Below are 16,634 nucleotides of genomic sequence, written 5' to 3' on the forward strand. Positions count from 1 at the left end.
TGGTAGAAAAGAACTTGCGGGTAATTATCTCCAAATGAGGTAAAGTTTTAAGCAAGCAGGCAACATGTTTGGTGGGATAACAGGTATAATGTAGCAGTGTGAGCCGGATTTTGGTTTGGATGAGTACCTCTGACAGACTGACAGACAGACAGGCAGACACTCAGACAGACAGACAGACAGACAGACAGACAGACAGACAGACAGACTACGTACAGTCTGAGAATTATAAACATTTAAATGTAAAATTCTAGTTACAGTATATGTGTCTCTGTTTCTTGTGATGAATTTTCGTTTCACAACTTAAAGGTACTGAACTTGTCAAATCCAGGTGCACGCAGCCCCTGGGGCTTTTAGTCATACCGCAGGCAGCTATCCGTTAGAAGAACTACCAAGTTTCATTGACTTGCACTCAAAGAGTCAAGAACTGCGATTTTTTTACGAATTAATTTCGTACTCGGACCCGACTGGTCTTGACCTATTTTTGGATCTAAATTTAGATCAGGTAGATCACCACATCATGCACAAAAAGACACTCACTAGCAAACTATGTCAGACGTCATCATGAGTTTGTGTAAAACAAAATGGAGGCCGGAATCACTCAGTTGAATCGAACTCCGACCAAACACCACGTAATAACTAGGTTAATTTATGCACTCGCGTGAACAAGAAACTGTCGAGCTTCACAGATGTCGTCGTTGGGTAGTTTTGGGTTTGTTTAACTACCATAGGAGGATTTTTGAACTGTAAATGCACTCAGCTGCAACAAAAACGCAAAACGAAGGCTGTGAGCTGCACTGTGCCTTTAAGAGGTTAGAATCTATAGTATACTACACACAAGCAAAATCTGATTGCACAACCATTCTCTCGTTGTCCATGACCAAGATAAGTCTCTTCTGGCACCAGGTAGAACGATCTTCGTGCATGCAGTCTGGGAATGACAACAAACATTCAAAGATATAGTTCTTCCTGTGAAGACTTTCTTTCTTTATTTGGTGTTTAACGTCGTTTTCAACCACGAAGGTTATATCGCGACGGGTGAAGGGGGGAGATGGGATAGAGCCACTTAATTGTCAATTGTTTTTTGTTCACAAAAGCACTAATCAAAAATTTGCTCCAGGGGCTTGCAACGCAGTACAATAATTATATTACCTTACTGGGAGAATGCAAGTTTCCAGTACAAAGGACTTAACATTTCTTACATACTGCTTGACTAAAATCTTTACAAACATGGACTATATTCTATACAAGAAACACTTAACAAGGGTAAAAGGAGAAACAGAATCCGTTATGACCATACAAAACAGACACCTCCACACATAACAATACCGTGACTGAAACAGCCAAGCTTCACAAGGAGAATTAGGTTCTTCATTATTTATTTACAACAATTTCAGTTATGGCATGTATCTTGTAGTACGGGCACTGGTTGGGAAGTAAGGCATGGTTAGGTGAAGATGACACCAATCAGACAAAATATCAATTTTTTCCCGACCCCCCCAGTCTGCCAGCTAAGCGTGACCAGAAACCTTTATTATGGTGGCTTTACTTTGACTGTGAACAGAATCCACTGCTCACACCGCGGTACCCACAGTATCTTACTGCCCTCGCGGCTGTCCTACCACCCAGGCCTCCATCCGTCACTCACTGCTTTACATCTACTGACAAACTGGAGGCACTGGACCACTGAACCAGGCCACTTTTGTGGTTTGTATTGGGCTCAACCATGGTCCAGGGGGCTAGACAAGCTTAATAAGCTCCAAAATTTACAAAATATAACTACAAATAAAAATGTTCCCCATTGGGAACCACATCTTCACCATAACCATGCCTAACTTCAGCCACAAACAAGCTGGCCTACCAGCAGGTTCCCCAAACCGGTGACCCCAAAATTATATTCGTAAGGCTCTCTTCCAAACTCCTCACCAACAGACAGGTGCCCCAGCTGCTGAGGTGTACACCATCAGCAGCCAGACACGCGTCGTCAGCAACAATGTGGGGGTGTTTAATAAACCACCCCCGTTCCCCTGCCACCAGGTGCCTGGCCCTGCGCGTGCCGCGCTTTCTGCCCCTGCTGGGTCTACTGAATAGCGCCAGGCGCGCCGCGGCAGCATGTCTGACCAGACGACCCGAGTGGTGGGGTACCTAGCCCCGATATATGTGAGCCACAACTGGAGCTCCTGGGCCCATTCAATCGTGTTGATCCTACCTATGTCGTTGGCTCCTACATGCTGAACCAGGTAGGCTGGGGGTGGTCCTTCAATTGCACACTCCAACAGCGTGCGCAGGCCGGAGAATTGTAGGCCCGACTGGCCGGCGAAGCGCACCGGCAGGGGAAGTCGCAGCGTGCGTCCAGGTCCCGCTCCAGTCTACGCACAATGCTGGACCCCAGGATTAAGACCTCTGTAATATATAAACCCACCATTAGTGTCAAGAAAATGATTAAAATGAGTAAGCTAAGGCTATACAACATTTACAAGCTTGAAATCTCCTACCGGTTGAGGCGCACACCATCAACCGCTGCAGTCTGTACACTTGCATCCAAAGAAAAAGAAAATTTTAATCAAATGAAACATGATTTAACTCCACCCCAGCTGTTGAGGTGCACACCATCATCAGCGGGACAAACACACGTACCCCCACTCCCTTACGAACTAGGACATCGCACGTATGATTTAACAACTGCAGATCTCCAGCGGCCTAGCCTCGTAGTTGTAGCCCCAATCCGAAAGGAATGGGAGGTGAATTTATCCGCTGACCAACCCAGGGTATTTGCTCCTTTTTTCAGGACCGCCTGAAACTGGTAACTGGACAGGGGCTTACCATTAAAATGTAAGACCAGTGCGCCTGTGACTGCGGGACGGACTAACAAGTAAGCCCGCAGATTGGCTGGCCACTGGGCAAACCTCAGGGGGGCTCAGTACTTACTTGATTTTTACGACGTTACCTCAGGCAACTGGAATTAAAGTGGTTAACACAACCAGGCTGTCGGTGCTCAGGCAACTGGAATTAAAGTGTTGAACACAACGAGGCTGTTGGTGCTCAGGCAACTGGAATTAAAGTGGTTAACACGCCAGGCTGTTGGTGCTCAGGCAACTGGAATAAAAGTGGTTAACACAACCAGGCTGTTGGTGTTCAGGCAACTGGAATTAAAGTGGTTAACACGCCAGGCTGTTGGTGCTCAGGCAACTGGAATTAAAGTGGTTAACACAACCAGGCTGTCGGTGCTCAGGCAACTGGAATTAAAGTGTTGAACACAACGAGGCTGTTGGTGCTCAGGCAACTGGAATTAAAGTGGTTAACACGCCAGGCTGTTGGTGCTCAGGCAACTGGAATAAAAGTGGTTAACACAACCAGGCTGTTGGTGCTCAGGCAACTGGAATTAAACTGGTTAACCCAACCCGGCTGCACGGTTGGCCTAGTGTTAAGGCGTCCGCCCCATGATCGGGAGGTCGTGGGTTCGAACCCCGGCCGGGTCATACCTAAGACTTTAAAATTGGCAATCTAGTGGCTGCTCCGCCTGGCGTCTGGCATTATGGGGTTAGTGCTAGGACTGGTTGGTCCGGTGTCAGAATAATGTGACTGGGTGAGACATGAAGCCTGTGCTGCGACTTTTGTCTTGTGTGTGGCGCACGCTATATCTCAAAGCAGCACCGCCCTGATATGGCCCTTCGTGGTCGGCTGGGTGTTAAGCAAACAAACAAACAAACCCAACCCGGCTGTTGGTGCTCAGGCAACTGAAATAAAAGTGGTTAAAACTGATTTTCATGCAGAAAAACGTGTGGCTGAGTTTCAAGCACATAAAAATTGTGGCTGTGTTTCAAGCGCACATAAACTGGCTGTGTATCAAGCGCAGCAAACTGGTGGCTGTGTTTCAAGCGCCCACCAAAAACGATTGGCGCAGTGGCTGCTGGTGCTCAGGCAACTGGAATTAAACTGGTTAACACAACCAAGTTGTTGGTGCTCAGGCAACTGGAATTAAACTGGTTAACCCAACCCTGCTGTTGGTGTTCAGGCAACTGAAATAAAAGTGGTTAAAACTGATTTTCATGCAGAAAAACGTGTGGCTGTGTTTCAAGCACATAACAACTGTGGCTGTGTTTCAAGCGCACCTAAACTGGCTGTGTTTCAAGCGCAGCAAACTGGTGGCTGTGTTTCAAGCGCACACAAAACAAAACGATTGGAGCTGTGGCTGCTGGTGCCCAGGCAACTGGAATTAAAGTGGTTAACACCATGAGACTATTGGTGCTCCGGCAACTGAAATAAACGTGGTTAACTGAGTTTCCTGCAGAAAAACGTGTGACTGTGTTTCAAACGCACCCAAAATGGCTGTGTTTCAAGCACCTACAAATTGTGGCTGTGTTTCAAGCGCACATAAACTGGCTGTGATTCAAGCCAGAAAAGTTGTGGCTGTGTCTCAAGCGCATGCTAAATGGCTGTGTTTCAAGCGCGTAAAAATTGTGGTTGTGTTTCAAGCGCACGTAACTGGCTGTGTTTCAAGCGCAGAAAAGTTGTGGCTGTGTCTCAAGCGCACGCAAAATGGCTGTTTCAAGCACATAACAATTGTGGCTGTGTTTCAAGCACGTACAAATTGTGGCTGTGTTTCAAGCGCACATGTATAAACTGGCTGAGTTTCACGCAGCAAACTGGTGGCTGTGTTTCAAGCGCACCAAAACACGATTGTTGAAGCAAATGCGTTTAAAGCAATAGGCCACTGTGGCTGTGTTTCACGCGCACAACAACAACAAACGAGTGTAACTGCAAGTGTGCTTTGAGCCATAGAAGAACCCCTTGGCTGTGGTTCAAGCTCAGAAAAAGTGTGGCTGTGTATCCAGCGCACCCACAAACATTTAGAGAAAAACATCATACTTATGCATGTCCCCCAACGTATAATTCTATTAGATTGCACACTGTCATAAACAGCAGTTATTCATTCTACTTTCTGGTGCAAAGGCGGTAGGGCTTGCTTCATTTATTCTGCTTGCTGTACTTAGCATGCTTGTTGCATCTAAAACAGAACTGTATCATGTTTGTAGTAAAAGTGTGTATGACTATGATGACAAACTTCTGTGCGAACACTTTCACAACACACCAAAGCACATCAATCAGTTACTACTGATAAATAATTCTTACCAAATTCGAATGGGATTACAATTGCATTGAGTGGTATCTGCAGAAATCGATCTAGTTATGTGTCAAATTTCAAGAGAAAATTGCAACCAAACGGCTCAGCTATCATTAAATAAAGTTGTAAGTAAGAGTATTACAGCTACGGTCAGGCAGGCCAGTTTGTTGCTGGCACTGACCACAGAGATATATCTCTGTGCTGGCTCGCTGTATGCAGCTGGCTGGGCTATTTATAGATGGCTGCTCTAGATAACCGAATTCCCAGTGCTGGGAAGGTATGCCTGCCAAACTGACAAACCTTGGCTGTGTTTCAAGCGCAGAAACTTGTGGCTGTATTTCCAACGCACACAAAAACAAACGAATGTGGCTGTGTTTTGAGCCAGAGCAAAAACAACATGAGTATGCGTGTCCACCCATATATATAGATCATCAGATTGCACCCTAGGTCACGCTGTCCGCGCGTCTTGTACATGTTTGTTGTACGGTACTCTTGCTCGCTGCACGCAGGGCTGCCTGCCAAGCCAGCCTTAATTAGCAGCGCCGGTGGCCTGCTTCCCCCCGTGCGTCGGTTATTGATTACTGCCTGGGCCGAAAATAGGTCAACCACGTTCTACTATGGGCCGCAAAATAGGTCACCCACGCTCTCGTCGGCCCCCATTCAAAAAACTAAACAAACTTACTGGGCCAAATAAAGGTGGGTAGCGAACCTGCATAGCCTATGCTTAGAAATAATTCACAAGATTTTCAAAACATGATGAATAGAACCAAGTTGACCAAATGTCAAGTCGGCAAGGCAGGATGCGAACATTTTAGATCAAACAATCGCCAACTAAACTTCAGGCTTCCCCAGGCCTCGTAAACAATTGCTCAGAGTCTAATTACCACATAATTATTCAAAATTAGAACAGTGCAAAACCCAAACCGTTCAGAAGAAAGGACTTGTTTCTTGAAAACGCTGAGGATACTTGGAAAGTGACTTGCTGCTAGCGATGATAGCCTGGCGTCTAATACGGGTCTTAAGATGCCAGACTCAACCAAATAAGAATCGGACTGGATGAGGCACAACAATTAGTCTTGGAGTGACCGTTGTTACTTGAACATCCGGGCTACTTAGACACACTGGCGAGAGGCTAAACCAAATAAAGATTGACCCATATATGGAGCACTAATCGTCTGCTCGAGAATCGCCCCCATTCTACTCGAGACAACTGTGTCTGCCTTGAAGTTCATAACAGCATTTAAGCAGAAGCTGAAATGTTTTTAGTCGCCTCTTACGACATGCTTGGGAGCATCGGGTAAATTCTTTCTCGTCCCAACCAATATGGGACTCCCCCTAACCCGCGGGGGGGGGTCCTGTGAAGACAGTTTGGCTCAACACCTGAGACCTCGCCAGGCGTTTACATACAATAAGGCCATCCCCTCCACGTGGTCACACACAAAAATTCAACACCCTGACTGCTTGGTATAATGAGTAATAGGATATTTTTAGGAACTTTTTTTTCTTAAATTTACAAAATGTATTCATCAACAGCATTGGCCAAGAGAAGGTACGGTCTCACCCGTCTTATCCAATGTAAAAGCCTGACGAGAACTAAGACTGAAAGTCGAACAGTTTACACGGGAAGCAGTTTGCCGTTATTTCGTAATTGTTTTGCAAGGAATTTCTCTCCGACTGTTCATCTAGAGTACTGGAACCGTTTTGAGAGAATACTCACTCACGCACACACGAATGCAAGCACGCACGCATTTATGCACACACACACTCACACACACACACACACACACGCACGCACGCACGTACGCACGCACACACACTCACGCACGCACGCACGCACGCACACACACTCACGTACGCACGCACATACACACACACATACACACACGCAAACACACACACAAACTAACGCACACACTCACACACACACACACACATACACACACGCAAACACACACACTCGCACACACTCAAACACACACAAACACACACACACACACTCACGCACACACACACATACACACACGCAAACACACACACTCACGCACGCACACACACACATACACACACACACACACATATACACACGCGTGCGCGTACACACACACACACATAACCACACACACACACACACACACACACACACACAAACACACTCACGCGCGCACACAAACACACACACACACATACACAGACACACAGACACACACACACACACACACACACACACACACACACACACACGCAAGCACGCACGCGTGTATCTTACCTTGAGTACTTGTCTCAAATGTCTTGCAAGTACCACAGCACAGTTCCGAGTTGGTGTAGGCCTAACAGTCATACGCGTTTCGACCAATGCACCACTTGGAACGGTCGCCGTAGACGCAGTCTAGGTAAAAATAACTGTTTATTAGGACAAACAAAAATATCTGTTGGTTTGACCGACCCTATTTTTACCCGCCAACCCTAAAACATTATTTTCATTTCTCAAAAAACCAAAAACTTTTGGCACATTTTGCGAACCAATCCGAGACTAAGGGAAGTAACCTTCTTTAAAATCGACTAAATTGAAAAATAAAAATAAAAAAAACAACACCTACCGACCCCATTTTTTGGGGGTCACGTTACCCTAAAACCAACATATATTTTTGTTTTGGCCTTACTGTATTTCATCCTGCAAATGTTCCTCTGTAGTGATTCCTTCTTCCTTTCTGGCAAGTAAAACCAAAGACGAGCAAAAGTGTTAGCCACATGCCCGAACTTAAAGGCACAGTAAGCCTCCCGTGAACCATCACAGATACTGTCATGCTTTTACACAGTACAGTACAAACACCCTTTCATTTAAACACTCACCGATTGAAAACATCCTAGGTGCCCTCCGTAAAGAGCGAACAATTTTCAAAGAATTTATTTTTGCGTGGTTTATTTTACCCCCTGAGCCATCGTGAACCCGTGTGATCCAGTTTCCCTTTTTCACAATGTAGTCGTCAGTTAGTCATTTGAATGCGACTCGATGTGAGCTTATTTACAATAGCACGTTTTTATGCACGAAACAAACGGCTGTGGTTCACAAGAACTCTAGCGATGGCTTTTGACTGTTGAGAGGAACGGCGATATGCATAAACCGTCGTCTGCTACGACCCTTGCGTGACCCTGCTTCCAGGCTTTTCTTTTTTCAAACTGATCTTGTCTTGATGAAAAAAGAATTCTTTTATGATTAAAGAATGTTTGTGTAACAAGCTGTCAATTTATTATTTAGATTTTAAAAGTTAGGTCTAGCGCAAAAACGCACCACGGTCCAAAAACATTTTGATAATCATCGATCCACGGCTATCGCCAGTTTACATCGATAGAATGAGACCCGAAGGGAAGTAACTCATGTTTGACCTGAGTTCAGGATGGGTCCAAAAAGTGTTCGAGACAATCTGCAAAATTAATTCTTCAAAAATTGCTCGCTCTTTACGTAGGGCACCTAGGATGTTCCCGTTTGGTGAGCGTTCGAATGGAAGGGTGTTTGTACTGTGTGTAAAAGCCTGACAGTATCTGTGATGGTTTACGGGAGGCTAGCTTACTGTCCGGGCGTGATTTCCGGTATTGAATATTCATAACAGCCGTCCAGCACCAAAACGAGGCGCCATTGTTGTAGAGGAGCAAGTCCACGAAAATAAACCCTCTGAAAATTTCTCACGCTCGACAGAAAGCAGCCAGGATGTTCCCGTTCGGTGAGCGTTCAAATGGAAGTATGCTTGTACTGTATGTAGACGCTCGGGGAGCTCTGTGATGGTTTACGGGAGGCTTACTGTGCCTTTAAAAAAAAAAAAAAAAAAAAATGGGGATATCATACTCAGGAAATCTCATGTACAGTTTCATGACGATCTGCCCAGTAGTTTTCTCTGAATCGCTCCACACACACACACACACACACACACACACACACACACACGCACGCACACACATACACCACAACCGTAGTCTCAGACTCAGACTCAAGACTCAAAATGTTTACTGTCCTTATAAAAACAAGGAAAATTGACATATAAGGCGATCACAGACATAAAAACATCACATGTATTAAGAATTAAACGATTGCACTTAAAACTAATAACCCTAGCCCGCTTCACATTTGCTGTAAACTTAGAATTATAATTGCATTAAAACACATGTAAACATCCTAAGCGTCTCTCGCAGCACTCACACTTACAGACACGCACACGCACACACACACACACTCTCTCTCTCTCTCTCTCTCTCTCTCTCTCTCTCTCTCTCTCTCTCTCTCTTTTTTTTTCTCGATTTCCAAAACATTATTTTAGTCAAAACTGGACAACATCTAAAAAGGGATACAAGCAAGATGCATGGACGCTGGCAAGAACAGTAGTACCGCTACAATGGGTGGACGGAATTTCATGCGGCACCAAGATAAGCCATTTATAAGAGAAGAGACACCCCAAAATGAGAACCCACAAAGGATACGTTCTCACAAATTAGAGTGTAAAAAACAACAGATTTTTTCACATCAAACGGGTTGGACGTTGTGAAATAGGAGGAATAAAAGTTTTCAGGAAATAACAGTCAGAATGTTTAAGTATCGTGGAAGAGTTACGCCCCAGAACGTGAGTCAAGCTAACAATCGCAGCAAATTAGGTAAAAATGACAGAACACAATTGAAAAGGTGAGGCACTACCATGACAAATAAGAAAAGAAAGGAAATACATCGAATCCTGCGCTATTGTAATTCTGTGACTTTCTTCTTCTTCTTCGTTCGTGAGCTGAAACTCCCACGTACACTCGTGTTTTTTGCACGAGTGGAATTTTACGTGTATGACCTTTTTTTTACCCCGCCATTTAGGCAGCCATACGCCGTTTTTGGAGGAAGCATGCTGGGTATTTTCGTGTTTCTATAACCCACCGAACTCTGACATGGATTACAGGATCTTTTTCGTGCGCACTTGGTCTTGTGCTTGCGTGTACACACGGGGGTGTTCGGACACCGAGGAGAGTCTGCACACAAAGTTGAATCTGAGAAATAAATCTCTCGCCAAACGTGGGGACGAACTCACGCTGACAGCGGCCAATTGGATACAAATCCAGCGCGCTACCGACTGAGCTACATCCCCGCCCTCTGTGACTTTAATTCTTTGACTGTGAGAAGCATTGGTTCTGCACTGTCCTCACTTTGAGCAACGAGAAACGACGTGTTACCGATTACCGCCAACCCACTGCACAAAAGTGCCTTTGTCCCAGCCACGCAGCGATATAATAGAAGCTCTATAAACTATTCACATTCACAGCTATATTTAGCTCACATCTAATATGGCGTCATGTAGGGCCTACCTGCAGGGTGTGTATTGACTGCGACGGTCGATATGTTCTAATTACTGGAATCTTGTGTGTTTAAACCTGTGGTTTACGGTGTCTATAAGGAAGTATTAATGTGTGAATATTTACTCACTTTAGTGTGTAACTAGCTTTCGGTTGGTACCGAGAACTGTGAATCAAACAGTTTGGGAACATTGATCCGTGATCGTCAAATCGCTGTGCGCCGGAAGCCACGTCCTCAGTGCCCGTATCGTTAGGGAGTACTAAAGAAGACAAGCAACAGCGAACAAGTGTTTCAGTATTTAGAATGTGTTTTTGATCTTCAGTTAAAAGTGTCAGTGGTTTTCCAACTACATGGTGATGTTAGAGAGGAAGGAAACATTAACAAAGAAGCCTGACGTATCACTGTTCTCTTCTGCAAAGGTTGAATTTGAGCATAACCGATTTAAACAAAATGGCAGTTTTGTTGGTTGGTGAAAAAACCGGTGTTACTTCAAACAGCGCTAGGTTGACCAAGTCGACGTCGTTACAGCCTGATGTTCGGTCGTAGGTTGACACTCAGACCACAGCTGATCTGTGCAGTCACAACATGGCTGCCTGTGTTGTTGTGCGTGGCGGGTAGCAAAACGTCCGGGTGCCTGGCTCCGCTAATACACAGCATTTCTCTTTGTCCAGTTCTCAAATCTGACAGCAAAGAGAATTCACAGTATGTACATAGAAGAACACACAACATTGACGTACTTACAACCGTAAAGTCTACAGACTTACTTCCAGATACGCTATTGGTGTGGTTCTGAACCATATCGAAGGGAAACCGTGCTTTTCGATCACTAATAATCACTCAAGAAATGACACCTATCTTTTTCTTGCACATAGAGAATGTTAATGGTAGCTTAATGCCTGTTTAAACATTTTCTTTGCAAGCAAAACATCAATGTTTGACCATACGAACTTTTCCCGCCCCATGAGGGGCTAAAGTGTCCAGACAAAAGGCAACGTTGGTTGTTCTAGTTAAAATGATAGCGACAAACAACAAGTAAACCTAAAGCGTATAAGACTGTGTTAAACCTCTGTTCTTCTGCAAGAACAACAAAAAAAGAAAATGTTGAGAGAACATATTCTTGGCAACTCTGCAAAATGACTATGAAAGTTCTTGCAATTTTCTGGCAATGGAGGCAGTTTTCTGCAGTGTAAAGTTAAGCAATCCCTCCAGGATAACTACAGTTTCTGGTATTTTGAAATAAGTTTCGAATTGTCTCCGATTGCTGACGCCAAATGGCATTCCTGACAAAAGTATATGTCTATTTTTAAACGCGGTTCTAAAAGACTAAGGCCTATGTACACATGAACGTTTAATCGTTATTGTCTTATTGATTTTGTTGTGCATATTATACCAACTATAAATATAAATCGTGTCGAAAGTTAAGCCACCCCGATATGAAATCTGTAACGCAAATTTTACAAATTCATCACAATTTATTGCATTTTTAGAATAACATTATTTAATTAGGCATTGTCCTGTGTTACGTACCCGAATTTGCTTGATGAGAAAACTCTTACTAAAGGATGATTAATTACACTTGATCAATGGGTTTCAAATGAGGATGCATCCTACATGAAAAAATATGTTAGGCATATTACCAAATATGTTAGACGGCGTGAAAAGGAAGAAATGGCTTACCAACAGTAACGCCGACATGAAAATTCAGGTTGCTTGCGGTAGTTGTGGTTGAGTGTTGCGCTGGCTGCCCACTGGGAACGACTGGGTTTCTTGCAGGGTTCATTCCGCTAGTTGGTGACTGATGCCGTGTGCTGTTTCTTGTGCTGGATAACTGGAAAGCAATGATATTATGTTAAAAACAACACCAACAACAAAAACAAAAACAACAATTTAACAAAAAGGTTGTCAGCTGTTGCAGAATGGACTCAGCACACCAACGGCAATTTACGGTAAAGGGCACTTTGAAACCAATTATTTGTTCTTGTATGTTCCGTAAAATATTCTGTGCAACTTCATCGTAACAATTGAAAAGAATTACAGTTGTCTTCTCTGCTTCAGAACAGAATCAGAACATATTCGACATATTTTACATTTGCAATTGGCATACAATAATGTTTGCAAGTGATTTTGTGTTGAAACATACCAGTGTGAAGAGCAGAGTTACATTGCCAGATAATGACAGTATGAGAACCGTTTGTGTGTGTGTGTGTGTGTGTGTGTGTGTGTGTGTGTGTGTGTGTGTGTGTGTGTGTGTTTGCTTGTTTTTTGTGTGTGGGTAAAAGTGTTCTACGCTATATCCTCCCAGAACTATTGCAGCATCGCAAGGGAGGTAATCCTAGTTTAATGAGCTAGTAATTTAAGGGAGGCAATGAAGAAGGCGTTTCAACGCAGGATTGCCTCCCTTTTTACTTTCCAGTCATGTGACAAAACCTCACTGTCGACTGACATCGGCGTTCCGCCATGGGTTTTTTGTTTTGTCGTCTGCTTCAGAAGTAACCAGGACTTACTTCAGAAAGTCAAACAGTCAAGCAGAGCAATACAGTGCAAATAAGCTTTCGCTTGAAAGAAAAACATAGTTCCGTTACTTGAAAAATCTCACGTTATATATACTATCCTCCCATAATAATTTTACAATAGATTAACAAACGCCAAGGTGTGAGAGCCTGTTGTGGAAAGTGTTCACACAAGCTAACTGTCAAGTTTTTAACTGAAAAACATAAATAAACTACTTACCTCTGCAGTACCGAACAGATGATTAACTAGAGATCCTTTTTCGTTTTTTGAAGATCTGTCGAGACTTTGTTGAAAACTTTACTTAGATATTTTTTGCTGGATAGATAATGCGAAAACTCTACGTCTTCCTTTCGAACAACTGGAACACCGAACAACTGGAACCCAGATGACGAGACGAGATTACTCCATGTGATGTATCGTCTTGTTTGAGCAGGGTTAGTGCCCTTGCTTGAAATCATTGAAAGTGCTTGAGTTTGGAGGGGTCATTTTCAAGGCCTTGAAAGTGCTTAAACAGTCTAAAGCTGTAAACTGATTACACGACAACCACCCACAATAAACAATTGCTATGATTTATTATTTGATAACCTCAAAGACAAAGTTGAACAGTAACCCAGAGTCTGTATGCTTCAAAACCATCGTCTGCTACGAATCTCGCCTTTGACAACAATTAAATCATCAGCTTTTGAACATCCAATGATTTAAATCGGCGTGCGGGAAGGGGGTATCATTACCAGCGAGGGTTTCATTGCGAGGTTTGAAGGTAAGAGGGTGCTTGAAAGTCCTTGCAAAGTTCTGTTTAAAAAACTGTGCGAACCCTGCTTGAGTGTTAATGTTGCGGAAGCAAGTTCAAACAGAATTGCCGGGCAATTATCAAAACAAAACGAAGAAAGTATATTAAAGCACAAACATGTTGCTTTAGAGTAAAAGACGGAAATACCATAACGAACATATTTGGCCCTTACTGTTAATAAACAGGACGTTTGCAAACAGAATGTTGTAAATACTGATGCCTGTGATGGTAGGAATATATCTGCAAAAGTGACCTTTATTCTTTTAACGAAAAAAAGGCCGGCATGGTTCCTCGTAATGTTTTAATACATTTGTTGTTGTTGTCTTTTTGCCTTTGTTCTTCGCCCGAATCCCCATCCCAGCACACACACACACACACACACACACACACACACACACACACACACACACACGCACACACACACACACATATACATACACACACACACACACACACACACACACACACACACACACACACGCGCGCGCGCGCGCACGCACACAAGTTAGCTGTTAAAGGCAGACAACTCGTCGTAACGGCATAACAGTTCATGTGCATACTGTTGTACGCGTTATCATGATGTTGATAACACGGACATGAAGGATAAAGACATTCCAGTGATTCTGTGGTCAACTACATGACAAACAATACATGGCTACCATTCAAAGCACTGTGTTTTCCATGTAGGAGGAAGGGATCGGAAGAGGTTAGTCGGAGGTCAGTAGGAAGGAGGTTACAATAACAATAACAATAACAACACTTTATTGTCCGTCAAAATGTTACATTCAAATGGACCATTTTCTTGACACGCCCAGCCTGCCTGTGAACGATTGTAACTTGAACATTTTATAAGAACTAATAAGACTTATTACTGGTTGGTCCGGTGTCAGAATAATGTGACTGGGTGAGACATGAAGCCTTTGCTGCGACTTCTGTCTTGTGTGTGGCGCACGTTAAATGTCAAAGCAGCACCGCCCTGATATGGCCCTTCGTGGTCGGCTGGGCGTTAAGCAAACAAACAAACAAACAAATAAGACTTATTGATAAGACAAAACACATACAATACACATAAAGTAACAAGCACAATTATCACTAACCCTAACTCAGCGTGCTATTATCTTATAGTATAATACAACAATCACACAAACACACACAGGAAGGAAGGAAGGAAGGTGAGTGAGGACCTCTTCATGTGGAGCTAAATAAGATACACCTTGTGGTGTAATTATGTGTGTTCCTGCGATTCTGTGTTAGGCAGTAATTATGTGTGTGTATGTATTTCTCTAACAGGCCAGCGAGGTTGATGAAGAGACACAGAGAGACTGGATGACAGAAAGAACAACTGGACACACGCTAACACCACAGACCACCAGTCCGTGCGTTTGTATAAAGAGAAGGTAGCGTGAGCCAAGGTTAGTGAAAATACATAGCGTCGCTGTAATTCACAATTTCTCAATCTCACTTTTTGCTGTTTTGAGAAAAAACGAAACTGTTCTGAAAAATCACCGCTTCAAATATAACTTCAATTAATGGGTTGATATTTTCTTTAAAACAGTGCAATATCAGTCTTAATATGTGTTAATTCAATTCCATTCAAGACCAGCACGGTTGGCCTAGTGGTAAAGCGTCCGCCCCGTGATCGGGAGGTCGTGGGTTCGAACCCCGGCCGGGTCATACCTAAGACTTTAAAATTGGCAATCTAGTGGCTGCTCCGCCTGGCGTCTGGCATTATGGGGTTAGTGCTAGGACGGGTTGGTCTGGTGTCAGAATAATGTGACTGGGTGAGACATGAAGCCTGTGCTGCGACCTCTGTCTTGTGTGTGGCGCACGTTAAATGTCAAAGCAGCACCGCCCTGATATGGCCCTTCGTGGTCGGCTGGGCGTTAAGCAAAAAAAAAAAAAAAAAAAAAAAAAAAATCCATTCAATTCAATAAACTATTATCTGAATGTAACAATAACAATATTATCTGAATGTAACAAACAAACAGAATTCTTTTGGCTCGTGTACGAAATAACATCCCATAAAACACACTCTCAAAACATATTATAGACACAAAAAAGTACATATTATTTCCCACATAACCCAATGTCACTTGTTAATGATATTTACATATTGTCAATGATTACAGTCTCTTTGAAACCGCAAGCGACTCAATAGGTCATGTATTCGTGAATACGGTTGGTTACACGGGGCCCCGATGGCCCAGGGGTTGAATAAACCATGAGTACTGCTGTGTGGTTTACGCGTGGAGAACATACACTGATTATGAGTTCCATGTATCAATTTTAAGCAGCACTCAAGGACAGTGAACAGAATGTAGGAGCAACAAAATAATTTAAAGTTTTATATAATATTTTTTTCGCAGTTTCTACATCTTATCTTGGTCTGTCATAAAATGTTTGCATTTCCATTCATTAAAAACGCCAAAGTAATTAGTGAAAACAAATCGTGGAAAAATGTTTGTTCAAGTGAGATAATTTAAAAAACATAAAATTGCATAGAGATTATCTTCAAAATATAATTAGAAAATAAGGAATTAAGTTCTGTGCACATGTTGTCTACCTTTTTAATCCGATTGCTTTGCATTTAAGTCAAACTATTTTTCCAAAGAACTTTTCTTCACAACAATCAAGGAAGGCAATTAATATAATACAATAAAAAAAACTGTACATTTTAAAGGTTAAGTTACAATGTATAACTGATTTGAAAGTGTGTGTCACAGACTTCAAGATGCAGATCAAAGGGACATCATTCTTGACACTGGCAGTGGTGTGGTGGTGGCTGAGGGATCCGGGAACTGCATGCTCTCTGGACACCATTGAATTTGCCTACATCCGAACAATAAAGGTAGGGAGTCATTCAAATGTGCGGATTTATTTCGAGATGCTGT

General features: G+C 43.1%; 1 protein-coding gene across 9 annotated transcripts in view; it reads right to left on the reverse strand.

The window, feature by feature from the left end:
• Window positions 1–16,634, reverse strand: part of LOC138946354 (metalloprotease mig-17-like) — a 60,845-nt gene that overhangs the window by 7,970 nt on the left and 36,241 nt on the right. The window lies entirely within an intron of this gene.

This window comes from Littorina saxatilis, linkage group LG13 (assembly GCF_037325665.1).
Source record: "Littorina saxatilis isolate snail1 linkage group LG13, US_GU_Lsax_2.0, whole genome shotgun sequence".
NCBI classification, from domain to species: Eukaryota; Metazoa; Mollusca; class Gastropoda; order Littorinimorpha; family Littorinidae; genus Littorina; species Littorina saxatilis.